This window comes from Pelophylax lessonae (assembly GCF_965119305.1).
Source record: "Pelophylax lessonae genome assembly, chromosome: 2".
NCBI classification, from domain to species: Eukaryota; Metazoa; Chordata; class Amphibia; order Anura; family Ranidae; genus Pelophylax; species Pelophylax lessonae.
Window position 1 is genome coordinate 253,350,278 of NC_138769.1, and position 27,033 is coordinate 253,377,310.

Here is a 27,033-nt window from a genome sequence, read left to right on the forward strand (position 1 = left end):
GTATTACTGTTTTTTTTTTTTTTTTTTATTGGTTGAGCCAGATGGACTTGTGTCTTTTTTCAACCTGGCTAACTATGTAACTATGTAACAAATAGGCTGCTCTTAGGCTGCCCCAAAAAAGAAAAAAGGGTGGGTGGGGTAAGGCAGGTGTAGGATATCTGCATGTGACTGTGTCAGAGGGTATCGAAGGAAATTCTGAGTCTAGTTCTGACTAGCAGATGAGGTCTTATTGTTATGTTTAGCATCATGTTATTTATTAGTAGTTATTCAACCGGGTCGAGTATTCTTTTAAGCAGGTGAAGTCAGTCGTAAAATATCATATTTTGCATAATTGTTCTTCTTTATGTTTTTTTTGTAGCTATAAGTTCATCTATCATTTTAATCTCATTGATCTTGAAAAACAATAGACCAGCTAAGAGTGGTATAATTTTTTTCCAGTAAATTGGAATGCATGACTTTTTTTAATTTAGTAAATGTAATAATAGGAAGCGTTTGTAACATTTCAGTGGCAATGGAGCAAATGGAGGTGAAATGCCGCAGGATCATCTGGCATCTCCATGAATGTCAACTTGAAAATGAAAATTTTGATACCTGATTAAGACCAACACATTAGCAAAATGGATTCAATGTCTCTTTGGCATCTCCAGTATAATAGAGAGAATTGTGGAAACAGTATATAACGTTTTTTAGGGACCCTATACCGTCGCGAGAGGATCTTATAACCTGCTTCTTGAATTTTACTATAAATGGAAACTCTATGGGTCATCTGTATGATCCTATCTTAGATCTATCTGATCTGTAAATGTGGATCTGCAGTAAGTCCCTTTCCCACATTGTGATGTATTTTGGGTGTAAGATTAAGATTTGGATAAAACATGTAGAATCTGTTCTGAATCCCCACATGTCTCAAATTGTGAAATTGTGTAAAGTTTGCCCCAATGTGAAGTAGGAAATTACACAAATGCATGGTCTTTCACAAAGGGAAAATAGGCTCCATTTGTCACGTGACTCATAGCTCCTGAATCAACATGCCTGCAAATGTGAGGTGCACATTTTGGATTGAAAAACATATTTATTATCTGAAGCAAAATCAGGTTCTTCCTTCACACTTTCGGCCTTTTGTAATTTAGTTTGTTTTTGCATTCTAGCTTTACAGATTCTGCAATCTGCATTTAAATTATCTTTTTTCTTGCACTCAGAACAATCACATGTTTCTTGTTGCATGTTACTGTTTTTATTTCCATTGTTCATCTGTAAAGCAGATTCTGGACGTACATCAAGTACTATGACAATCTTTTCATAACTTTCTGGTAAGCCACTGAGCATTAGTGCTGTGTCATGAAAATCTTTTACTTCTTCTTCTGAACTTCTCAGGTGTTTAACCATTTCCAAGGTGTCCCTTAAATAATCCTTTATATCCTGACCTTTCATCAGCCTGGTTTGGTATAGCTTTCTAATCAAATACATTTTTTTGCTGAGATTTGCTCTTTCGTGCACGTTTTGTAATCCTTCCCACATTTCTTTATCAAGTTATATATACAGTATCTCACAAAAGTGAGTACACCCCTAACATTTTTTTAAATATTTTAGTATATCTTTTCATGTGACAGCACTGAAGAAATGACACTTTGCTACAATGCAAAGTAATGAATGTACATTTGCTGTCTACTCAAAATAACTCAACACACAGCCATTAATGTCAAAAATACTGGCAACAAAAGTGAGTACACCTCCAAGTGACAATGTCTAAATTGAGCCCAATTAGCCATTTTCAATTCTCTGTGTCATGTGACTTATTCAAGTTACAAGATCTCAGGTGTGAATGGGGAGCCGGTGTGTTAAATTTGGTGTTATTGCTCTCACTCTATCATACTGGTCACTAGAGGTTCAACGTGGCACCTCATAGCAAAGAACTCTCTGAGGATCTGAAAAAAGAATTGTTGCTCTACATAAAGATGGCCTAGGCTATAAGAAGAATGCCAAGACCCTGAAACTTAGCTGCATCATAGTGGCCAAGACCATACAGCGGTTTAACAGGACAGGTACCACTCAGAACAGGCCGCACCATGGTTGACCAAAGAAGTTGAGTGCATGTGCTTAGCGTCATATCCAGAGGTTGTCTTTGGGAAATAGACATATGAGTGCTGCCAGCATTTCTATAGAGGTTGAAGGGGTGGGTTAGTCTGTCAGTGCTCAGACCATACGCTGCACACTGCATCAAATTGGTCTGCAATTTGAAGCCTCTTTCTAAAGATAATTTACAGGAAAGCCCACAAACAATTTGCTGAAGACAAGCAGACTAAGGACATGGATTACTGGACCATGTCCTGTGGTCTGCTGAGATCAAGATAAACTTATTTGGTTTAGATGGTGTCAAAGCATGTGTGGCGGCAACCAGGTGAAGAGTACAAAGACAAGTGTGTCTTGCCTACAGTCAAGCATGGTAGTGGGAGTGTCATGGTCTGGGGCTGCATGAGAGCTGCTGGTACTGGGGACTCCAATGGCAACCTGTGAAGGTCAGGTGAACTCTATGCCCAAGAGGTTTAAAACAGTGCTGGAAAATAATAGTGGCAACACAAAATATTGACACTTTGGGCCCAATTTGGACATTGTCACTTAGGGGTGTACTCACTTTTGTTGCCAGCGGTTTAGACATTAATGGCAGTGAGTTGAGTTATTTTGAGGGGAAAGCAAATTTACACTGTTATACAAGCCGTACACTCACTACTTTACATTGTAGCAAAGTGTAATTTCTTCAGTGTTGTCACATGAAAAGATATAATAAATGATTTACAAAAATGTGAGGGGTGTTCTTACTTTTGTGAGATACTGTATGTACTGTTTTAATTAAATAGATACAATTTCTTATAAGACTGATTGTCTTCATTGTGTAAGAATTCTGACAGACAATGCTATCTGTTTCTTCTGGAACCTTGATGGCATATTCACTTAAGACTGTAAAAACTGAATATAAAGAATTAAAATAAAGGATACAGGAGATCAGCAGCACTGAAATGCAATAAAGGAAACAAAAAATAGGAAACTGTATTTTTTAATGCAATTACTTATTATACAGGGTGCTTTATAAAAGTAAATGTCATTCATTTTGGGTTTGCATGTACTTTAACTTTATTTATTAATTAATACATTCATTATGAGTTAGAAATTATTACTTTTAAACAAAAGATTAACAAAACCTATAACTATTGTATAAAACAGCCACCATTATAGGAAGCAGATGGATACCAAAGGTTTACAGCGTTATTCTGTTAAAAGGATGCTTATGGTGAGTCATTTCTTTGACTATTCTATCTCCATGGTAATTTTGTTCAGAGTTTGAATAGGAGCTCCATTAGTACAGCATGTCTTTTTTATGGCTTAGTTATCAATTCTTTATGCTTATTGCACCCTGAGGTTTTTTTTTTGTAATATTTGTCCAAGCACAAAGCGAGACAGTCTACCAGTGGAACACAAACAATAAAGATCTGCTCAATTGATTGGGGAAGACAAGAGATACTGAAGCATTCACTCTGTGCTGACGCTGTAAACACAGTGTGATAGGGAGTCTGCATGTGGCTGCAAGCCGTTCTTCTAATAATATAGAGGAAACAGTAATTTTAAATCCCTATACAGCAATTGCCATTTAGTCCTGGGAGGTAAAATCAGGTAATAAACTGCACAAATAAGTGATTAAATATAAATGTAGTTCTTTAGATAAAAGGAAACTTATGAGAAAGATTAACTGTTTTAATATGAGTTATGGAAAATTCAGTTATTTCTTGCTATGTGCAGAACACAAAACAAATATGCATATGATTGGCAATCATTAAAATTTATTTTTTAGCATTATCTTACATCTATCGCATATCAACAACCCTTATCAACAAAGCGAAGGCATGCATACAGATAAATGAGCCAGTCTCTCAATGTCAGCTTGACAAAAATATGCTGGGCTAATAATGTCACCTGAGACACATCTGAGTTTCCTACAGACAGCATAAAGCATCCTCACCTACCAGTGATCACTCACGCATGCTATCCAATGTAACTTTTTGCCTGGAGACTCCAGCAAGGGGGCTGAATTGCTTGAGATAATTTGTACACAGGTCTTTTCATATCCCAGGTGACTCCCCAGGAGATGTGTATGCGCAAAGTTCAACACTGTCCTCTTAAAAGGGCCGGGCACCATGTGCTGTTTCACAATCTAACCCTGAATTTTGTAAACCTGATAGAACATTCAGTCATTGTTAACTGCCATATGAGTAAACACATTTTCAAGCCCCCAAGATTAGGGTCCTGTAACTGGGCTCTGGTATACTGGGTGTTTCAGAGGCCACTCCTACAGCATTTTCATCAACCTTTGGTTCAAAGGGGTTGGGGGTCCTCTCTGCAGTCCCACTAGAAAATCAAGGCTCAGGACTCTTTTCCCTCCTATTGCAGAGTTCCTGGAACATTGGAAAGTCTCTCCACAGTATGACACTGCATAAAATGATTTGGGACACAGCCACTTCATGGCAAACATATCCTGAGCTGGTTTCAAAGATCACTAGGGCTGTGGGTGATTTTTACAGTCACTGTAAAAAGGGGACTGTAAAAGGTACAGATGGGTCGAGTGTTCATTTGTTTGGGGTCCACAAGCTGTGTATGAACCAGGGTGACCAGGCTTCCAGAGTTCATGAGGGCATGTACACTTTTACTCATTATCTTTACAATAGAGCTTGGCATGTCTGGATCCTTGATGAGGCGAGCAAACAAGGACATGCATCGGTCTATATCACACTCCAAGGCACACTTGGCAGCAATGTGACCCCACTCACTACATCGTTAACAGTGGGGAGGCCCATGGGTTTCGCTTGGTCTTCCTATATGTGACCTTTCAATAGAAAGGGAACTGTTTTGGCTGTTAGGGTCCTTGAAACTGTACACCCTGCAAAAAGTTCCTCTGCATAAAAGTAGCGCTACACCAGCTCAACCAGATCATCCTTCGACTTTGGATCAACTTGACCCACCCCCCTCAATAGGAGGTAGAGCTTTCAAAAACTGGTCCATAGTAACTCTCTCCTCTATCTGAGGACTGTGAACACTTCAGGCTGCAGTCAGCATTTGACCAGGTAGATGAGGGCATATATATGAGAGTGGGGATCCATATGTCTTGTAACTCCAGCTTTGCACCCACTGCACCCAAAATGAGACTGTGACCCCAGCCACCGCAAGATCTCAGTTTTAGTTTGTCATAATCTCAGACATCCTCAGCAATCAAGTCAAAGTATACCTTTTGGGATTCCCCTGCCAATAGTGGTGCAACCAGCACAGCTCAGTGGCCATTAGTCCAGGTTTACCCCTCTGCAGTTATCTCAAAAGTGCATAAGAAGGCCTCCACGTCATCTTGGGATGTCATCTTTTGTAGGAGGTGGCTCCTTGTGCCTGAAAGGGTGTCACTCAGGGACACAGTGGAAACATTTGTAGTCTGGGCTGGCAGCCACTGTAGAACTTCTGCTTAAGCCTGCCAGTCTCTATGCTGTGGGGGCCAAAGAAGTCATCTTAGCCTCAGTGCTCACCAGCTGGGAAGCCAATAGTCTGTTGGTTTCTTGTAAGCAGCAGCAAGCTGCTTTTGCACGATGGCCAGCAGCTGCCTAGTTTCTTGTTATTGCTGCTGTTGAGCAGTCAACATTCTATTGGTTTCTTGTTGACTTGTATTAGTTTGCTGCTGATGAGCCAGTGCCTTCTGATAAGTCTGTTACTGTGATGCATTACTTTGAAATAATGCTTTTATCAAGTCCTCCATGCTGCAAAATCAAAATTGCACCTGAGTGCCCCGTGCCTTTATGGGGTATAGACACAGTTCGTTGTCCCTTCAAACACCACTGACACAAACTTTCACACCTAATTTCAATGCAGCTTTAACATCAGGTAAACAGCATATCTGGAAAATTTGCCTTTCAGCATAGCTCCCAACTGTCCCTGATTTGGAACAAATCCCTTCTGTTCCTTTTTTCCTCCACATTTGTCCCTCATTTTGGTCTGATTTAAAACATAGTATAAAAAGCACTATTTATCTTTCATGAAGTGTTTTCCGATGAAAAACCTTTCATCCATTTTCTAAATTTCTGCTTTTGTAAATTTCAAAAGCCAATATTAAGGAATAGTAGTGGTAAAAAAAAAAAACACTCCAGGAGACACACTTTTGTGCTGGGGGTTTACTAAAATTTGCCTCTAAATACTTCCCCACTTCCTATCTAGCTTCTAACCCTACTGGGAAAGCTGGAGTTACGATTTTTATTAGAAAATTCTGCCCCTTGGTGGTAAAGACACACACAATGACCCCTATAGAATGTTTATCATCCTGGTTTGTGATTACATGTCATCCTCTTTTACCCTGGTAAATGTGTATGCTCCTAATACTGGGAAAATTAATTTTCCTAATGAGATTCTTGAGTCCACCCAACTTTTCTCTCAACCCTTTATTATCATTGGTGGAGATTTCAATATGATTATGTCCCCGCTAGAGATGGACAAACTCTATTTCAGGGTAATTCGCCACAAAGGGTCCTTCCCCAGGCCACCCTGTTTCACAAATGTATTAGATCCCATTGTTTGTTTTATTCCTGGAGGATTAATCACATAGGCCAGTGGTCCTCAACTCCGGTCCTCAGGGCCCACTAACAGGCCAGATTTTAAGTATTACCTTGGAGAGATGCAGACTAGAGTACTGCAATCACTGAGCAGCAAATGGTATCACCTGGGATGTATATCAGTTATCTTGCAAACCTGGCCTGTTAGTGGGCCCTGAGGTCCAGGGTTGGGGACCACTGACATAGGCAATTCTCTTTTGGTCATGCGCCAGGCCACCTGTTGACTGCAGATGGAGCACAGCTGTTGAAAACTCCAGGGAGTTAGATACAAGATCAGTCATCCATTACAAGAAGAGAAAGCAGCGCTGACCGCTCTGTAATATAGGAAGCTCTGCAAAAAGGCAACATTTTATGAAGGATCACTGCACAGATCTGGGAAAAAAACAAAACAAAGCAACCCAAGATGCAAGGAGACAATAAGAGTGACAGGCTGGCTGTCTGATTCTGATGAGAGAGGCAAATTGTAATCCAGAACCTCGGTTTCTATTACCTGCAGTCTGCAATCTGTGTTTGGGTCTAACTGTCTGGTAAGAGCATATTTTCGAAATTCCTGGTGATGGATCTCTTTCTCTTTGCACATGGACTCACATTATTAATTATTATTCATTATTGTTTATGGACTTAATACTCCTGTTGTTGGATTAGCGCTACACCACCACTTATAGTTCTATTTATATTCTATGGCCCATAAAATGTACTGCAGGTTGAATCACTCTTTTATTTCAGCCCTTCCTCTTCCCCATATTGTCAACTCTAATATTTCCTGCATTACCTAGTTTGACCACGCCCCCATTTCTTTAGATTTTACCATGTCACCATTTTGCTCTAAGGCCTGTCACTGGCATCTTATTGACCACATCCTACAATCCTTGGTCACTCAAGAAAAATTGGCTAAGATTTTGGGAAGGCACACAAGGCCTTCTTCTGTGGCATTTGTATTGCAGAAGGTTCTCGCCTAAAGGACAATGCGAGCCTTAAAACTTCTCTACTTGCAGATCTGAAGGCTTTTGTGTAACCCCCACAGTGGCAGGCCTTCATAGAGTCATATCTGTTAGTGAACAGTTGAGATCTTTGGCTCTGAACAAGATTGCAAAATCTTTGTTGTGGGCCAAGCAAAACTGATATGAGTTTTCCAACAAGCCCCATATGATGCTGGTTAATAAACTTTGCCCTCGCCCATTCCACTAATTTCCTGATATTCTTATCCAAAAAGATGGTGCTCTGGACTCATTGTCCTCTTACTATGGCCAAGGCCTTTGGGATCTCTTATCATAAGCTCTGTAATTGCTTAACCCCTGAGTATCACTTTAAATTTAAACAGGAGAACTTTGATACATTTTCTAAAGACCTTTCTCTACCAAAGTTGTCCTCCTTTGACCTTGCCAGACAGCTATCTCTCTTGAGGAACTCACAGAAACAATTAAGGACCGCCCACTCCATAAATACCCAAGTCCTGATGGTCTCCCCTATTTTTATTGTAAGGCTTTGCCCATCCTCCTCCTGCATATGTTAGACTTACAGTATATGGCACTTTACTCCAATGGAAATCTCTACAGCCACAGTTAATGCACTCACATATTTCTGTCATTACCAAACCTGGAAAAGACCCTACCTTGCCTAACAATTATAGTCCCATAGATCTACTAAACTCAGATTACAAGATCTTTACAACAATCCTAGCCTCTAGACTGTCTCAATTTGTACCAAACTAATTATTAAAGATCAAGTGTGCTTTGTTCCAACTAGGCATGCTGGAAATAACACATGGAGCACTAAATTAAAGTGTTAATCCTGCGAGCAAAAATGGGTATTGTAATTCTACGTAATGCAGCGGGCACAGCACTCTCTCATAAGTGTAAAGCAGAATAAAACAAAACAGTGCCGTGCAGAACAAATGAGGAAATTAACTACTTGCCGCCCGCCGTCAATTGATGGCGGAGCGGTGCGACCATTATCCTGGGAAGACGTCATATGACGTGATCCCAGGAATGCAGGGCAGGCGCGCGATCGCGTGCGCGCCGCCCTGCACTGCCGGTGTCGGGGTGTCCCCGGGACACCCCCCCCGTCACCGGCAGGGGGGAAACAGCCAATGGGCGTGGCTGTTTCCCACGTGATCGGCTGTGTTCCAATGACACAGCCGATCACAATGGAGGCGCCCTGGAGATGACCGCGCATGCGCGATCGGGAGCGCGCAGCGCGGTCATGTCGGTGGCACTGTGTTCCGTAGGAACACAGCTGTCACCGGCGGTAGTAAACAGTCACTGACAGTGACTGTTTACTATGTGATCGGCTGTGAATCCATTTACAGCCGATCACAAAATGTAAACAAAGAGCAGTAACTCACTGTTACTAGCTCTTCTCCTCTCATACAGTTTCCAGTGTGAGGGGAGAAGAGCTAGAAATAGTGAGTTACTGCTCTGTGTACCTGTAAAAGTAAAATCACAGTAAAATCACACTAATAAAGGTCCCCACACAGTCCTCAGCCCCCCCCCCCCAATGTCACCTGTCACCCAACAGTCACCTCATCAGTGCCCAGAAATTGACACCCATAACGTTCACATGTGAGAGAAGCGATCGCGGGCAGAATCACCGCGATTCTGCCCGCGATCCGGAAATCATTGCAAATTGCGGGACGCCTGTGCGTTGCCCGTTTTTTGCAATAGCACCCCAAATGCTGTGCGATGTTGCCGCCATTTCCGCCTGCCGAATCGCGGTAACATCACGCAAACATCGCATGACGCCCAAAAAAGGTACAAGAGTTTCTTTGGGGCGTCATGCGTTGTTTGCGTGATGTTACCGCGATTCGGCAGGCAGAAATCGCAGCAACATCGCACAGCGTTTGGGGTGCTATTGCAAATCACGGGCAACGCACAGGCGTCCCGCGATTTGCAATGATTTCTGGATCACGGGCAGAATCGCAGTGATTCTGCCCGCGATCGCTACGCTCACATGTGAACGTAGCCTAAAGTTCACCGGTCACCAGAGACTGCCATCAGTACTGCCGTGCACCATCGCCCGTCACCTGTCACCCATCAGTGACCATCGCCCGTCACCTGTCACCCCATCAGTCATCGTCACCTGTCACCCCATCAGTCATCGTCATCTGTCACCCTATCAATCATTGTCACTTGTCACCCCATCAGTGATCGTCACCTGTCACCCCATCAATCATCGTCACTTGTCACCCCGTCAGTGATTGTCATCTGTCACCCCGTCAGTGATTGTCATCTGTCACCCCATCAATCATCATCACCTGTCACCTCATCAATCATCGTCACCTGTCACCTCATCAATTATCGTCACCTGTCACCCCAACAGTCATCGTCACCTGTCACCCCATCAGTCATCGTCACCTGTCACCAAATCAGTCATTGTCACCTGTCACCCCATCAGTCATTGTCACCTGTTTGCCATATACATGCAATCACTTACTGACCGCCTAACGACTATATGCGTCGGCCATTAAAAGCTAAATACTGGGGTTATGGCAGCAGATAGCCCCCATAACCCCGGTATTTTTTGAAACGGTGGGCGGTCGGCTTTCAGATAAGGGTGGTCCCAGTGGCGGATTCGCCGCAGAATTACCCTTATGGTGCAGGGAAAGAGGTGCCCCCCTCCTGCCGCGTCCCAGACGTTTTCCCAGCTTACCGGACCCGCCGGCATCGGGGAAAACTATCCGGTCCCGGATCCTCAGAGACAGGAAGTCAAGTGAGGGCAAGATGGCCCTCACTCGACTCTATGGTCTTGGAGGACCGGAGCTACGTCAAAAGACGTTGCCTAGCAACCGGTTTAAAGGGACGCTTTTTTTTTTTTCCTCTTTCAACAATTTTTTTTTTCTTTTTTAGTGTAGTTGTGAGGTGTGAGGTCTTTTTGACCCCAGATCTCACAATAAAGAGGACCTGTCATGCCTATTTCTATTACAAGGGATGTTTACATTCCTTGTAATAGGAATAAAAATTATCAAAATATTTTTTTTTTTTAAACTGTGTAAAAATAAAAAAATAATAAATAAAATAAATAGGGAAAAAAAAGAAAAAAAATTAAAGCGCCCTGTCCCCGTTAGCTCGCGCGCAGAAGCAAACGCATGCGCAAGTCCAGCCCACATATGTAAACGGTGTTCAAACCATACATGTGAGGTATCGCCGCGATCGTTAGAGCGAGAGCAATAATTTGAGCCCTAGACCTCCTCTGTAACTCTAAGCTAGTAACCTGCAGAAATTTTTAAAATGTTGCCTATGGGGATTTTTAAGTACCAATGTTTGGCGCCATTCTGTGAGCATGCGCAATTTTGAAGCATGACATGTTGGGTATCTAATTACTTGGCGTAACATTATCTTTCACATTATGGAAAAAAATTGGGCTAAGTTTACTGGTTTCTTATTTTTTAGTTCAAAAAAGTGAATGTTTTTTAAAAAAATTTGGAAGACAGCTGCGCAAATATGGTGTGATAAAAAAAATAGTGTAACGATCTCCATTTTATTCTCTAGGGTCTCTGCTAAAAAAAAATATATAATGTTTGGGGGTTCCAAGTAGTTTTCTAGCAAAAAAAATTATTTTAGCTTGTAAATACCAAGTGTCAAAAATAGGCCCAGTCTTAAAGTGGATAAATGGACAACTTTGTGTAAAGCACTACTTGGATGTTAGGCCTATGTATGTGGCCAGGCTGTGAAAAAGTGTTACACATGTGGTATCGCCATACTCAGGAGGAATAGCAGAATGTATTTTGGGGTGCAATTTTTGCTATGTACATGCTATGTGTTAGAAATATTGCATAAATGGACAGCTTTGTGTAAAAAATATGTGTTTTCATTTTCTTTCCACATATTCCAAAAACTTGTGGAAAAAAATGACATATTCAAAAGACTCATTATGCCTCAAAAATTATACGTTGGGCTGTTTGCTTTCCAAAATGGGGTCATTTTATGGGGGTTCCCATTGTCCTGATGCTCCAGGGCCTTCAAAAGTGTGATAGGTTGTCAGGAAATTATATGTGTAATTTATGCTCCTAGAATGCCGGACGCTGCTACTTGGATGTTAGGCCTCTGTATGTGGCCAGGCTGTGAAAAAGTCTCACACATGTGGTATCGCCATACTCAGGAGGAGTAGTAGAATGTGTTTTGGGGTGTAGTTGCAAGTATACATGTGCTGTGTGAGAGAAATAACCTGTTAATACGGCAATTTGTAAAAAAAAAAAAAAAATCTTCATTTTGCAAAGCATTGTGGGAAAAAATTACAACTTCAAAAAACTCACCATGCCCCTTATTAAATACCTTGGAATGTCTACTTTCCAAAAAGGGGTCATTTGGGGGGTATTTGTACATTCCTGACTTTTTAGTGTCTCAAGAAATGAGATCGGCCTTCAATACATCAGGTGTGATCAAGTGTGATCAATTTTCAATGATTCGCACCATAGCTTGTGGACTCTATAACTTTCACAAAGACCAAATAATATACACTTATTTGGTTTTTTTTTTTACCAAAGATAAGTAGCAGTATAAATTTTGGCCAAAATTTGTGAAGAAAAATGACTAATTTGCAAAATTTTATGACAGAAACAAAGAAAAATGCGTTTTTTCACGATATTTTCAGTCTTTTTTTATTTATAGCACAAAAAATAAAAAACCCAGTATTGATCAAATACCATCAAAAGAAAGCTCTATTTGTGTGAAAAAAAGGACACATTTTTTGTATGGGTACAGTGTTGCATGACTGAGTAATTCTCAGTCAAAGTGTGAGAGCGCTGAAAGCTGAAAATCGGTCTGGGCAGGAAGGGGGTGAAAGTGCACTGTAGGCAAGTGGTTAAACAAATCCAGAAAATATGTGCAATAAATACAAAGTGCAATAGTACTAAATATTATAAATGTGAACAAATGAAATAATATAGATTAAAAGTAAAGTTCACAATAATAAAAAAAAGTGCAAATCGTGCAAATGATATAAAATCGTGCACACCAAAATGAGTATAGAACCAAGTGAAAATAAAGCTATTGTGACTAAGCAGATATAAACAATAATCGCTTAATAAAGTGCTGATGGGACGGGAAAATGCCATCAGCACTTTATTAAGCGATTATTGTTTATATCTGCTTAGTCACAATAACTTTATTTTCACTTGGTTCTATACAATTTTATCTTATTGTGTTTACTTCTGCACACTCAGCACTTTATATCATTGCATACAGGGTGGCCCCTGTATACATATTTTCAGTTGCATTTATATTCACTCATTTTGGTGTGCACAATTTATTATCATTTGCATGATTTGCACCTTTTTTATTATTGTGAACATTACTTTTAATCTATATTATTTCATTTGTTCACATTTATAATATTAAGCACTATTGCACTTTGTATTTATTGCACATATTTTCTGGATTTGTTTAATTTCCTCATTTGTTTTGCGCGGCACTCTTTTGTTTTACACAAAGCACTAAAGATCTGATAGATCTCCTAAATAAATTCCCCAGCCCGGCCCTTATATTGAGTTTACATTCCCAAAAAGCCTTTGTTAGGTTATGTTGGCCCTATTTGTTTTCCACTCTAACTTGGTAATGTTTTCAGGAACACAGAGTGAGTTTGGGGTGGAGGAACTTGACTGGCTTGCGCAGAGTCCTGACCTCAACCTGAATACCTGATGCCATTGACCTCAACCTGATTATATACCTTTGGGATGAATTAGAGCAGAGACTGCGAGCCAGGCCTTCTTGTCCACATCAGTGCCTCACCTCACAAATGTGCTTCTGGAAAAATGGTCAAACATTTCCATAGACACACATTTAAACCGTGAGGTTATCCTTCCCAGAGGAGTTGAAGCTGTTATAGCAGCAAAGGGTGGGACAACTCAATATTGAAATCTATGGACTAAGACTGGGATGCCATTAACGTTCAAGTGTGTGTAAAGGCAGGCGTCCCAATACTTTTCACTATATTTTGTATGTGTATGTCTCCAACGCTATTTACTCTGGCAATCTGGTGAAAATGCCTCCAGAAGTTCTCTCTCTCTCTTCACCATGCCCACCTCTAGGTAAAATTGTGTTTAACCCAGTATAACCAGATAGTCTGTCCTTTAGTCGAATGTTACCATTTATGAAGGTCTCCCTTTTCCATCTCCATAACCTGGTACCCTGCTATTCGTAGGTTGCATACTTCTGATAAATATGTTTTATTTTTATTTACTATTTACCAATGATTTTTCATTCTATGTGTGCATCCCTAACTCTGGATAGACCCACTACTTTTGAATATATGCGCAAGGCTCCCACCAATTGCACTTAGTGTCCTCAATTTATCGCATCCTCCATGGAGCTATTCCTCTTACAGGGGTTACCCACTCCTTTATGCGTAAGTGGGCTCACCTATTAAAGCAACCTATTTCCCCACAGATGTGGGATTAGATCTGGACTTCAGATTTTAAATCTTTTAAATGCATGGTGCAGAGAGAGACCACTTTAAAAATTGTGTTTTGATATAGGACTCCAGAGGTCATACACCGTCAGGACCCCTCCTGTTCAGCCATGTGTTGGCACTGTGGTCTTGAAATAAGCTCACTTTTCCATATCTTTTGGTGTCCTCAAATACTTAATTTCCGGACCAAGGTGACGATGTTACTCCAGAATATGCAGGGTGTGTTTCTACCGCTTGATTCAGTTTATTACTTATTGGGTCTTCTTTTCTCTGGTATTGTGAAGTCTGTTAAATGACTGACTTCCTACATTATTTTGGCCACCAAGAAAGCTATTCCACTATGTTGGTTGTCAATACCTCTGCCTAAATCTTGATTTCTTCAGCTCATAGCTGAAATCCAGGGAAAAGAATACCTAACTGCTACTTTACATGATGCTATTCCACTATTTAATAAAATTTGGGAAATCTGGAACCAATCTGAGTTTGGAGACCCGTTGCCTTGATATATGCCTCATTTAATGGTACTCTCAACTACTATGTCTCATTATACTTCTCATGTATTATGTATTTCCAATGACTCCTTCCCCACACAGTCTATAGGTGTAAAGAGCTTTGTTTGTTAGTAATTTGTGCTTTGACCTCTCTGTCATACTGTCTCGACAATTATATGTCTGTAATGCCTGCAGAGATTTTATATACATTGCTATTTTTGTCTTTATCACTGTATCTTGTCAATTTGCATTGTCAATTTCCATTTTGGTTCTTATATTACCTGTTTTTTTTTTATTAAAAACCAATAAAAATTGATTAAAAAAAAAAAAACACTTAAGGGTTTAACTTATATTTTTGGTATAATTCTCCTTTAAGGGGATGTGTCCTATGCCAACATACTTTTGCTGATAGGTGTCCCTCTTTCCCATCTCCAGAAGTTAGAAGGTATGTTTTCAGCAAGAATCAGTAAGAGTAATTGCACTCATCCGAGCACTGATTGGGGGGTTCAGTTTCATGCGGAGAGTTCGCAGAAAGGTAATCCAAGTGGTAAGTAGGTTTAAAGGTTTCTTACCTGTGTTTATTGGTCAGCATGACAGCAAAACAAGAAAATTCCCTTGCAGGGGGTAGCAACCAGAGTCCAATATGAAAGTTCAGCAAAAACAAGTATTAACTACTTGCCCTACTGGACACTTTTACACAATTTCTGACCATGCCAATTTTCAGCTTTTAGTCAGATACAGCTTTCTTTTGGTGGCATTTATTTACCACTGGGTTTTTTTTTTCTTTTTTTTTTTGGCTAAACAAATGAGAAAACACTGAAAAAAAATGTTTTTGTAGTTTCTGTGTTTTATTTTGCAAATAAGTAATTTTTCTCATTCACTGATGTGCGCTGATGAGGCTGCACTGATGGGCACTGATAGGCTGCACTGATGGACACTGATGGGTACTAATGAGGCTGCACTGATTAGCACTGATTAGGATGCACTGATGAGGCAACACTTGTGGCCACTGATGGGGAGGCACTAATGGGCACTGATAAGTGGCACTGATCAGGCTGCACTGAAAAGGCTGCACTAATGTGCACTAATATGTGGCACCGATGGGCACTGATATGCTGCACTAATGGGCACTGATATGATGCACTGATATGCTGCTCTGGCAGACACTGATTGGCACTGATGGGGCTGCACTGATAATCAGGGCACTGATAATTAGGGCACCGATTATGAGTGTAAATGCCCCCTGTCACAGGAAAGCCAGTTATCGTCTTGCCTTTCCTCACACACTGACAGCGCTGAGGAAAGGAAATGCCAATAATCAGCATTTGTTTATATAGGATCAACTGTGATTGGACACAGCTAATCACATGGTAAAGTACTAAAGTCATTGGGTTTTTACCCTAATCAGTGATGTACTGTGTCCGAGAGACACGGCTCACCACCACAGTGCTTTACAAAATGAAGGAAGACAGTAAAGTTACAATACAGGACGTAGATAAAAAAGGCGCTGGTGATCTTTTATATTACTGGAATAAAACTTTTTCAGGGTATCACGTGTATTACGTTATATATTAATAGTGTTAAGAATTCCTAATACTGAATAAATGAATATAGTTGGAGATTATAAATATATTTCAAAGTGCACAACTCAAAATTAAGAATAAGACTTATTCCTATTGCATAATACTAGATAAATATATGAATAAATAAATATAATATACGTGCGACAAGTAAATCAAATATATAAATATATATATAATATTCCGTGCAACAAACAAAAACAGTGCTTAATAGTGCGTGCATAAATTAAAACACATCAAATATAAAAGGAAATGGTCGTGCTCTCCAGTGAAGTGCTATAAAATAATTGTATATATAGCAAGTGTCTCTGCAATTCGTGCAACAAGATATGCTCCTTAAAGTGCTTCAGGTGGTGGGGTGTGACACACGTGGCCTCTTACCAGCTTCCAATGAGTCGCAATGACCCCCAACGCCTGTGATCCCTTTAAATGGGTGGATCAGACCTCTCCTCGATATCTTTTGGGTTGGATATCTGCTCCTACATTAAGCGTGTATGGACCATATAGTCCGCATAAAGATAAACAAAAAAAGCCTCCAATAGTGAAATATTGTATGCTTTATTCTAAAAGTACTAAAAAGGTTTACAGTTGGTCCCTTACTATTAGTTGTGCCCTCCTGGCACTGGGCAATTCGGCAGTACACAAATATATGAGTAGTGGGGAATCGTATCCGAGGATCTGCAGCTTCCTCTTATCCTTCCTCTCACTGTACTGTGTGCGGTGGTCGGCGAGCGTCCCTGCCTCTGCTACAAATGCCTGTGTGTCTGCTTCCGGGTTTATCAATGACCACAATGCATTTCGCAACTGTGCGTCATCAGGCGGTCACTGTTCCCCGGAGTCTCTTGCATTAAGTATCACGGACCTTATTTTGATTGGCTATTGCTCAGTATTTTATCGGCATCTTAGTTTCAATTTATTTTCAACTAACGCTTATTGCCAATTGTTTCTTTACGTTAATAATAGCGATCTTTATGGGGATTCATAAATCTTTTTCATGTCCTAGGATTTATGCTGCATATCCGTCGTATATGTTCCCCTTACTCGCATGTATCATACAATTTTCATAACAATTCATAAAAAACTATTAAATATATCACAATCCATTATCATACAATATAAAACTTTATTAATTATCAAAAATTATTAAAAATTATCTTTTTATTTTTAGCTTTATTTAAAACCATTTTGTGGACAGATTTCTTATATTTATAGCGCCATCTAGTGGAAGTTTTTGGGAATCATGATTAATTAGGTTCTAGAATGGGAATATTTACCAATACTTATAATAGGACGGCTCTAATCTTATAAATTAAATGTTTTTAAAAATTGTTTCTAAAAATATATAAAATATATATAAACATGTAAAGAAAAGAAGAAAGATCCGCGCTTAGGATAAACTATCTATAAAATAGTGCGTAAAATTTCTATAAATAAAACACTAATGGCTGCTGCCCACTCCAAAAGATGCACCCCCAATGGGGGAGCGTCAGGTGTAAATGTCAAAAAGGGGAGTGATTGGCGCTGCCAGGAAGTTAGGTTAATGGGAAATCTGGGTTAGGCTCCTATAGTTCAAGACCAAGTTCAACACATGCAAATGCACATAGAATGTATGTGGGAATGAGAACTATATAAGTAATAGGATATAAAAACACAATGGGTGTGTAATATGTGTGTAAAATTAACACTATGTGCTGATACCAAATCAATAAATAAATGTGTTCAAAAGCAGGTTCTGTGTATTTTAAAATTGTCCAAAAATAGTGCAATCAGAGTTGGTACAGAAATCATAAAGTTCTATAGTCCATATAAGGATGGAGTAAGGTGCTCTTTTTTTCTATGAAGCCGGGAGTGCAGTGAGTGATTGGAAGATAGGGTGCTCCCCCTCTCCTGGGGTCCTGTGCTTACCGGATGTCCGTATATTTTTGGACAATTTTAAAATACACAGAACCTGCTTTTTGAGCCTTTGAATTTATATGGTTCTCACTTTCATAATTTATATAGTTATTTGCACGGCTGCACTTATTTATTTACTAGTGTTTATATTGTCACCAGTGTGGGATGCACATAGTTCACCCACTTATTTATTTTCATTGCTTATGAGTATGCAGTTGCACTTTATTGAATAGATGGTTATGACTATTCGGAATGCACCTTATTTAGTTTGATTAGTGCACTATATTTATTTTTTAGCACCTTTGCACACTAACTCTCTATATCACCATAATTTATTAATACTATCTTTATATGCTTTTATATTTTTATACCTACATTTACATATATTTGCATATTTATGTTGAGTCTCAATAAGCCGTTTAGGTATTGAACACATTTATTTATTGATTTGGTATCAGCACATAGTGTTAATTTTACACACATATTACACACCCATTGTGTTTTTATATCCTATTACTTATATAGTTCTCATTCCCACATACATTCTATGTGCATTTGCATGTGTTGAACTTGGTCTTGAACTATAGGAGCCTAACCCAGATTTCCCATTAACCTAACTTCCTGGCAGCGCCAATCACTCCCCTTTTTGACATATATAAACATGTGTACGATGTACTAGATATTATTAAAAATTAAAAAATTTTTAAAATAGCTAAATTACCAAGGGATATATGTATAAAAAAGAGATGGATTTTTTGTTCTGAATATCTATAAAATTCTATTATTAAAAATTATTAAGAAAACAATTTAAATCAATGTCCGCATTTAGCCCCATAGGTTTTAGTGTTTTTAAACGGTGTATCCAGACGGTTTCATTCTGTGATATTTTCTTCCGCATGTCTGCGCCTCTCCAATGATTAAATATTTTATCAATCCCACAAAACCAAAGGAGGGAAGGATCCTGGTTGTGGTGTAATCTGAAATGATTGGATAGGCTGTGCTTTTTGAAACCTTTTTTAATATTATCGACATGTTCTCCTATCCTTGTTGCTAAAGTGCGAGTAGTGCGTCCAATGTATTTAAGTCCACAGGGACAAATGCACATATATGTAACGAATTTGGTGTCGCAAGTGATAAATTGTTTTATCTCAAACTCTCGATTGTCTGAAGAGAAAAACTTATGTTCCATTCTTTTCTTAAATTTGCTTATCCTGCAGGCTTTACATCTTCTGCATCTATAAAAAAACATTTTTTGCAAAGAACATTTGTTGTCTTTTAGGTGGGTCCGGAACATTTTTTGCTAACATATTACGTAATCCCGGAGCCCTTTTGTAGATAAATTTAGGGTATTTAGGGAGTAGTGATTTCAACGTATCATCTCTTAACAAAATATGCCAATTTCTCTTTATACACTTCTCAACTTCTTTATATTGTGTATTAAACCCCGTAATGAAAGCCAGTTCAAAATTCGATTTTCCTTTTTTCTTCTTTTTCTTCTTCAGAAGGTCTTCTCTCTTTACTTTGGATATTTTCTTCTGGGTTTGTTTCAACTATTTCTCTTTATATCCTTTTTCTTTAAATCTTTCTATTAATTTGTCTGTCTGTATGTTGTAATCTTTCAGATCCGTACAGTTCCTTCTTATCCGGGTGAATTGTCCCTTGGGTATTGCCTGTATCCATGCCGGATGGTGGCAACTCCTTTTAGAAATATATCCATTTGTATCCACCTTTTTGAAGAAGGTTCTTGTATTTAAAGTGCCGTTGTGCTTGTATTTCTCCAGATCTAGAAATTGTATTGTATTCTTATCTGTGTTTCCTGTGAATTTTATCTGGTATTTATTTTTATTCATTTTTCTAAAAAATTGTTCAAGAGATTCTTGGGATCCTTCCCACACAACCAAGATATCGTCCAGATATCGACGGTAATACCTCAGCTGTTGTGGGTATTTTGAGTAGATTTCTTCTTCTTCCCATTTGGCTAAGAATATATTAGCTACGCTAGGAGCATATCGTGCTCCCATCGCTACACCCTTTATTTGGTTGTAGTACTCATTCTTATACCAAAAATGGTGGTTTGACATTGCCATATTTAGGCCTTCCAATAAGAATTTTCTTTGGGTGTCTTTCAAATTTGTATAATTTTCTAAAGCCCATTTGGTAGCGTTTAATGCGTCCTTCTGTTTAATGTTCGTATAAAGTGATTCCACATCAATTGATGCCAGTATCGTATTTTCGGTGATATTTATACTTTCTAGTGACACTATTGTTTCCTTGGTGTCCTTTAAAAAGGATCTTCCAATCGCTGCTATCGGCTGTAAAAATGTGTCCAAATATTCACCAATCCTGGCATATAAAGATTCAATGCCACTAATTATTGGCCTTCCCGGTGGCTGTTGTAAATTCTTGTGGATCTTCGGAATTTGATAGATCACCGGCATGCGTGGGGCTTTTATATTCAGGTATTTCCCTTCCTTTTTATTAAGGAGGCCCTTTTTTAATCCTTTGTTAATCCACTGTACCATTTTTGCTTTCAATTTATTAGTTGGGTTTCCAGATAATTTCACATATGTTTCTTGATCATTTACAATACGGTCTAGTTCTTTAGTATAGTCCTCTTTTGTGAGGATCACCAAGCCACCTCCTTTATCAGCTGATCTGATAATGATATTTTTCCTTTTTTCCAAACTTCTAATGGCTTCCCAGATTTCTTTCGTGTTTCTAGTAGGTTTTCTTTTCAGCATTTGTACTTCTTTTTGAACAATATTCCTGAAGACTTGGATATATTGGTAGGTACTAGATTTGGGGTTAAATGTTGATTTATTCCGAAGTTGAGTGTGTTGGTATTCTGGTTCTTCTTCTTCTCCTATCCCTTTTTTATGTTGTTCTGCGAAAAATTTCTTAATATTCAATTTACGTGTAAATTTTTCTAGATCTATAAACATTTCAAAATGGTCTAAAGATTTGGCAGGGGCAAATTTAAAACCTTCTTGTAATATATTCATTTCAGATATTGTCAGTTCCACCCCTGCTAGATTAAAAATCCCTTGTTCTAGCCGTCCCTTTTTCGTTTTCTTTCTCCCTCCTCTACATCCTCTTTTCTTGCGTTTTCCCGCATATTGGCCCAATAATTGTCTTTCCAGGATCTCTCTTCCCCCTGTTGCTTAAATTGTCCTGAGGGCCCTGGCTTTTGTCCATCTTGAGGATGTGGGTATATATACTGTCCTGAGGGTCCTGGTTTTTGGCCATCGGAGAGGTGTGGATAGTTGTATTGATTATTCCTGTAATCTTGATATGAGGGGAGTCGTTCTCTTTCTCTGTATGTTCCTGAGGATTCCTGTCTCGATCCCTCTGGAGGATAATTGTAGCATTCTTGGTCATTTCTATATGATGGTGGTCTTTCTCCTCCTCTGGATTGTTGATAATTATTGTAGTTATCATATTGATAGTTGTTGTTTTTTCTGTATCCTCTCCCTCTTCCGCGTCCTCTTCCTCTCCCCCTACCTCTACCTCTCGCAGGTTTGAATTGAGGTGGTTGGAAAGTATGTTGGGGAGCGTAAGGTGTAGAGTTCGGATTTCTCCGTTCATAATTATGATTTTCCCTTGCTTTTGGGTATTCCACATACCTGGGAGTGGAAAATTCTTCTCTATCTCCTAAAGGTGAAAATCTATTACTGGTGGGAACCAGAATAGTATTCACTGTAGTGTCTCCCTCATCATCTTCACAAATGGTGGGGGTCATCTCCTCTCTCCGTAAGTTACTATGGGGTGTTACCCTGAAGTCTTTCATAAGATTATACCTTACTTCTGTGTTAGTCTGTTCTCTTTCTGGAGATGATTCCCTAGAATTGGCGCCAATCATCTCTTGCCATTTGTAAACTGAGCCTTTTTTATAGTCCTCAATATCCCGCTGATATTTTTTAATTTTTTTTTCCTTTTTATCTCAATATCATATTGTGCTATATGCTTTTGCATCATTGTAATTTTATCTTTATACTCTTGTGTGTCATTAAGTGGAGCTAATTTTTCTTTAATATTCTGTATCTTTGATTCTATAATGGTTAATTTGGTTTTCCTTCTCTTTGTTAAGAGTTCCATTAGTTGCTTTTCTTTGCTAAATGCGGACATTGATTTAAATTGTTTTCTTAATAATTTTTAATAATAGAATTTTATAGATATTCAGAACAAAAAATCCATCTCTTTTTTATACATATATCCCTTGGTAATTTAGCTATTTTAAAAAATGTTTAATTTTTAATAATATCTAGTACATCGTACACATGTTTATATATATTTTATATATTTTTAGAAACAATTTTAAAAAACATTTAATTTATAAGATTAGAGCCGTCCTATTATAAGTATTGGTAAATATTCCCATTCTAGAACCTAATTAATCATGATTCCCAAAAACTTCCACTAGATGGCGCTATAAATATAAGAAATCTGTCCACAAAATGGTTTTAAATAAAGCTAAAAATAAAAAGATAATTTTTAATAATTTTTGATAATTAATAAAGTTTTATATTGTATGATAATGGATTGTGATATATTTAATAGTTTTTTAATGAATTGTTATGAAAATTGTATGATACATGCGAGTAAGGGGAACATATACGACGGATATGCAGCATAAATCCTAGGACATGAAAAAGATTTATGAATCCCCATAAAGATCGCTATTATTAACGTAAAGAAACAATTGGCAATAAGCGTTAGTTGAAAATAAATTGAAACTAAGATGCCGATAAAATACTGAGCAATAGCCAATCAAAATAAGGTCCGTGATACTTAATGCAAGAGACTCCGGGGAACAGTGACCGCCTGATGACGCACAGTTGCGAAATGCATTGTGGTCATTGATAAACCCGGAAGCAGACACACAGGCATTTGTAGCAGAGGCAGGGACGCTCGCCGACCGCCGCACACAGTACAGTGAGAGGAAGGATAAGAGGAAGCTGCAGATCCTCGGATACGATTCCGCACTACTCATATATTTGTGTACTGCCGAATTGCCCAGTGCCAGGAGGGCACAACTAATAGTAAGGGACCAACTGTAAACCTTTTTAGTACTTTTAGAATAAAGCATACAATATTTCACTATTGGAGGCTTTTTTTGTTTATCTTTATGCGGACTATATGGTCCATACACGCTTAATGTAGGAGCAGATATCCAACCCAAAAGATATCGAGGAGAGGTCTGATCCACCCATTTAAAGGGATCACAGGCGTTGGGGGTCATTGCGACTCATTGGAAGCTGGTAAGAGGCCACGTGTGTCACACCCCACCACCTGAAGCACTTTAAGGAGCATATCTTGTTGCACGAATTGCAGAGACACTTGCTATATATACAATTATTTTATAGCACTTCACTGGAGAGCACGACCATTTCCTTTTATATTTGATGTGTTTTAATTTATGCACGCACTATTAAGCACTGTTTTTGTTTGTTGCACGGAATATTATATATATATTTATATATTTGATTTACTTGTCGCACGTATATTATATTTATTTATTCATATATTTATCTAGTATTATGCAATAGGAATAAGTCTTATTCTTAATTTTGAGTTGTGCACTTTGAAATATATTTATAATCTCCAACTATATTAATTTATTCAGTATTAGGAATTCTTAACACTATTAATATATAACGTAATACACGTGATACCCTGAAAAAGTTTTATTCCAGTAATATAAAAGATCACCAGCGCCTTTTTTATCTACGTCCTATATTTTATATTGTTTTCACAATTAAAAGGGCAGCAGGTTCAGATATATCTTTAAAAAGGGCCAGGCGCCTTCCTATAATTTGCTACAAAGTTACAATACAATTCAATACAAGAGGGATCAGGGATCAGAGGACCATGCTCCTTACAGCTTACACTCTAAAAGACTAACTACTGTAGATTCTTGATAGACTTGACCTAGGATGATACCTAAAGAAAGATGCAGCTGGCTTTTGGTGGAATAAACCCCATTATCAGGGGGAGTATTATGATTTTTATAGTGTTAGTAAATGTCTATAGATATTGCACTTACACAATACTTAGCATAAATGCATTTAATATGAACAAATTGATAGATCTGCTTTCAAGCTAAATATACAGAAGTTTTACCAAGGATTTGTATTTCAGGCAACTACTGAGATTTACATTCTCGTACAGCACAACCTTCTTTAACTAGGAAGGGGGGGGGGCTGATCTTCCTTTGTTGCAGTTTCAAATTTCTTGTCCATTGAGGGGCACATGAATTATAGAAAATCACAGATGACTGTTATCCTGCCGTCTCAAGTAGGTCTGCACTCTGACAAAGCAAAAAGGTTAAGACGGTCCTCTGCATAACCCCACCCCCAACCTTCATGTCTCATTTTTTGCTAGTGACCTAGGGTGTTGGAAGATTTATTTTCAGCTTTGCTAAGGAAAACCCTGTGTATTTTTGTTTTGTTTTTCTTTGTTCTATCAACATTTTCTATACTTTTTGATAGCATTTTGTTTTGATCAAAATGTAGGACATGCTTGTGGGCAGGGTCTACTGTGCAGGGTAATACCTCACCCGAAGGCGTTCTTACCAATGTTTGGGACCAGGTGAAGTTTGCAGTCATGTGAGAAATCAAACATTAAGGTAATCCCTGACTCAGAGATGAGGCACCTGTGTGCAGTAGTTATATACAGAGTTCTTCTGTGAGATGTTTTGTTCCATGTTACGACACACTTGTAACTGCGATGTTTACATTAGGAGGGACGCATAGAGCCTGCATTCACTCCACCAGTCCAACGCCCTCTGTTACCTCATTTCAAGTTACAGAATGGAGTCCTGCTGAGCACATAGCTAGTCCCATGTGTCCTCATTAACTCTTTCCTTTCCGTAACTTTTGATCAGATCATGAAACTCCGTAACGCTAGTCTGCTCCCAGTGATCATGGGAGATTGACAGCTAGGGAGGGAGCCAGAGCATCAATCCCCTTGCTACCAGAGGATCTGTCACCTAATCAGGTACTGCGCCAAACGACTGGTTGATGTAGCAGTTTTACTCTTTGGTTACCCATGGCAACTACCTCCTCTTCTTTGCCTTGAGAGTTAACGTTTTGTAGGGCTGTTACACATACCTCATAGTGCTTTTTCAGACCCAGGTTGTTTTCGGTTATGCCAGAAACCAACATGCATCCCTTTGAATATATTCAGACCAGGCTCAAAACATTTGGAACAACTTTACTGTAAACTTGGCATAACAGTTACAACAGAATGTCCTTTCCCTAACTAACAGTAAAAGTGACTCCCCCAGCATTCCCATAAGCAGTCGTTATGAGTAATGTCCATAATTGGAAGATCCAGCATGGTAGTGTCCAATATTATGGTATCTGTATGAGTCGGCATCCCAGTAGTGGACAACAGATCCCAGCAACACTCTTTTTTTTTTCAATAGCACCCATGCCCCAGGGTCCCAGGCCTCTCTTCTTTTATATTACACAGGATGGGAGGCCAGACCCAAAAAAGCTCACAAACTAGCCCAGAAAAGGCAACAAAACATTCACCCCTTCTCCCTTATTTGGGAAACTGAGCTGGCTAGCTAACTCACAGTAGGCAACCTGCCTATATGCTGCTTTTCTCTATAGTGCAGCTACTGTATGTGGATCGGCTAATCCTTCGCATTACCTTGGATGCCATACCCAGAAACCACTGGACTTAGGATTGCAAGACACTCATGCACTTGGCTCTTCTTGTGGTGCTTCCCAGACTTCTGTATCCTGTGTTAGTTAGCTACAGATGTCAAATAGTTGCTCATCACAAGCAAGCAAAACATTCCTAACACAATTACTAGGTAGCCTGCAAAAAAACTAAATAGTTCCTGTCTAACATTTCATGTTAAAAACAAAGGGTTTTGTTGCACACATTTACAAATATATGTGAAACTCGCTGTCCCAATGTTAGGGCTCCTCTATATATTGGGGTCCGAACTCTATTTTTCAGAGTCCCCAAGTTGGAGCATATATAGCAGTAGATAAATTAATGACAGGTTTGCCTTGAAGAAGCCCACTTGTCCCTAAAGGCACAGGAACACATTGGACACCCAGCAAGTGTACAATGACAGCTCAAGGAATCCAACGTGTCTCTACACCAAATCAGTGAACAAGCTATACAAAAAGATGGCAACCACCCCAAGGTATAACTAGCCTTTGCAGTACAGTGCATGGAAGGGCAACACACATAACAAACAAATATTGCCCAGCACACTTACCAGCCAGTCTGCAAACAAACCAAATGGTCCTTGTCTAACAATTTACATTAACAGCAGAGAGTTTTGTTGTACACATTTGCAAATATACACTATATTACCAAAAGTATTGGAACACCTGTCTTCACATGCACATGAACTTTAATAGCATCCCAGTTTTAGTCCATAGAGTTCAATATTGTATTGTATATTTTTCTCTTTGTATCTTGCATGTTTGGAGATTGCTTCCGCTCCCCACTAGGCTGGCCCTGAGTCCATGGACTGCTGCTTGTCCCACATCAAAGACTATTAGGATAGCCTACATGGCTACCCCACGGACTACCATTTAGTGTAATGCTATCTGCTTGCGCCACCGTGTATTTACTTTTATTCAATATTGTATTGGCCCACCCTTTGCATCTACAACTGATTCAACTTTTCTGGGAAGACTGTCCTCAAGTTTTAGGAGTGTGTCTATGGAATGTTTGACCATTCTTCCAGAAGCGCATTTGTGAGGTCAGGCACTGATGTGGATGAGAAGGCCTAGCTTGTTGTCTCCACTCTAATTCATCCAAAGGTTGTTATATCGGTTGAGGTCAGGACTCTGCGCAAGCCAGTCAAGTTCCTCCACCCCAAACTCGCTCATTCACGTCTTTATGGACATTGCTTTGTGCACAGTCATGTTGGAACAGGAAGGAGCCATCCCAAACTGTTCCCACAAAGTTGCGAGCATGAAATTGTCCAAAATGTCTTGGTATGCTGACACCTTAAGAGTTCCCTTCACTGGAACTAATGGGCCAAGCCCATCCCCTGAAAAA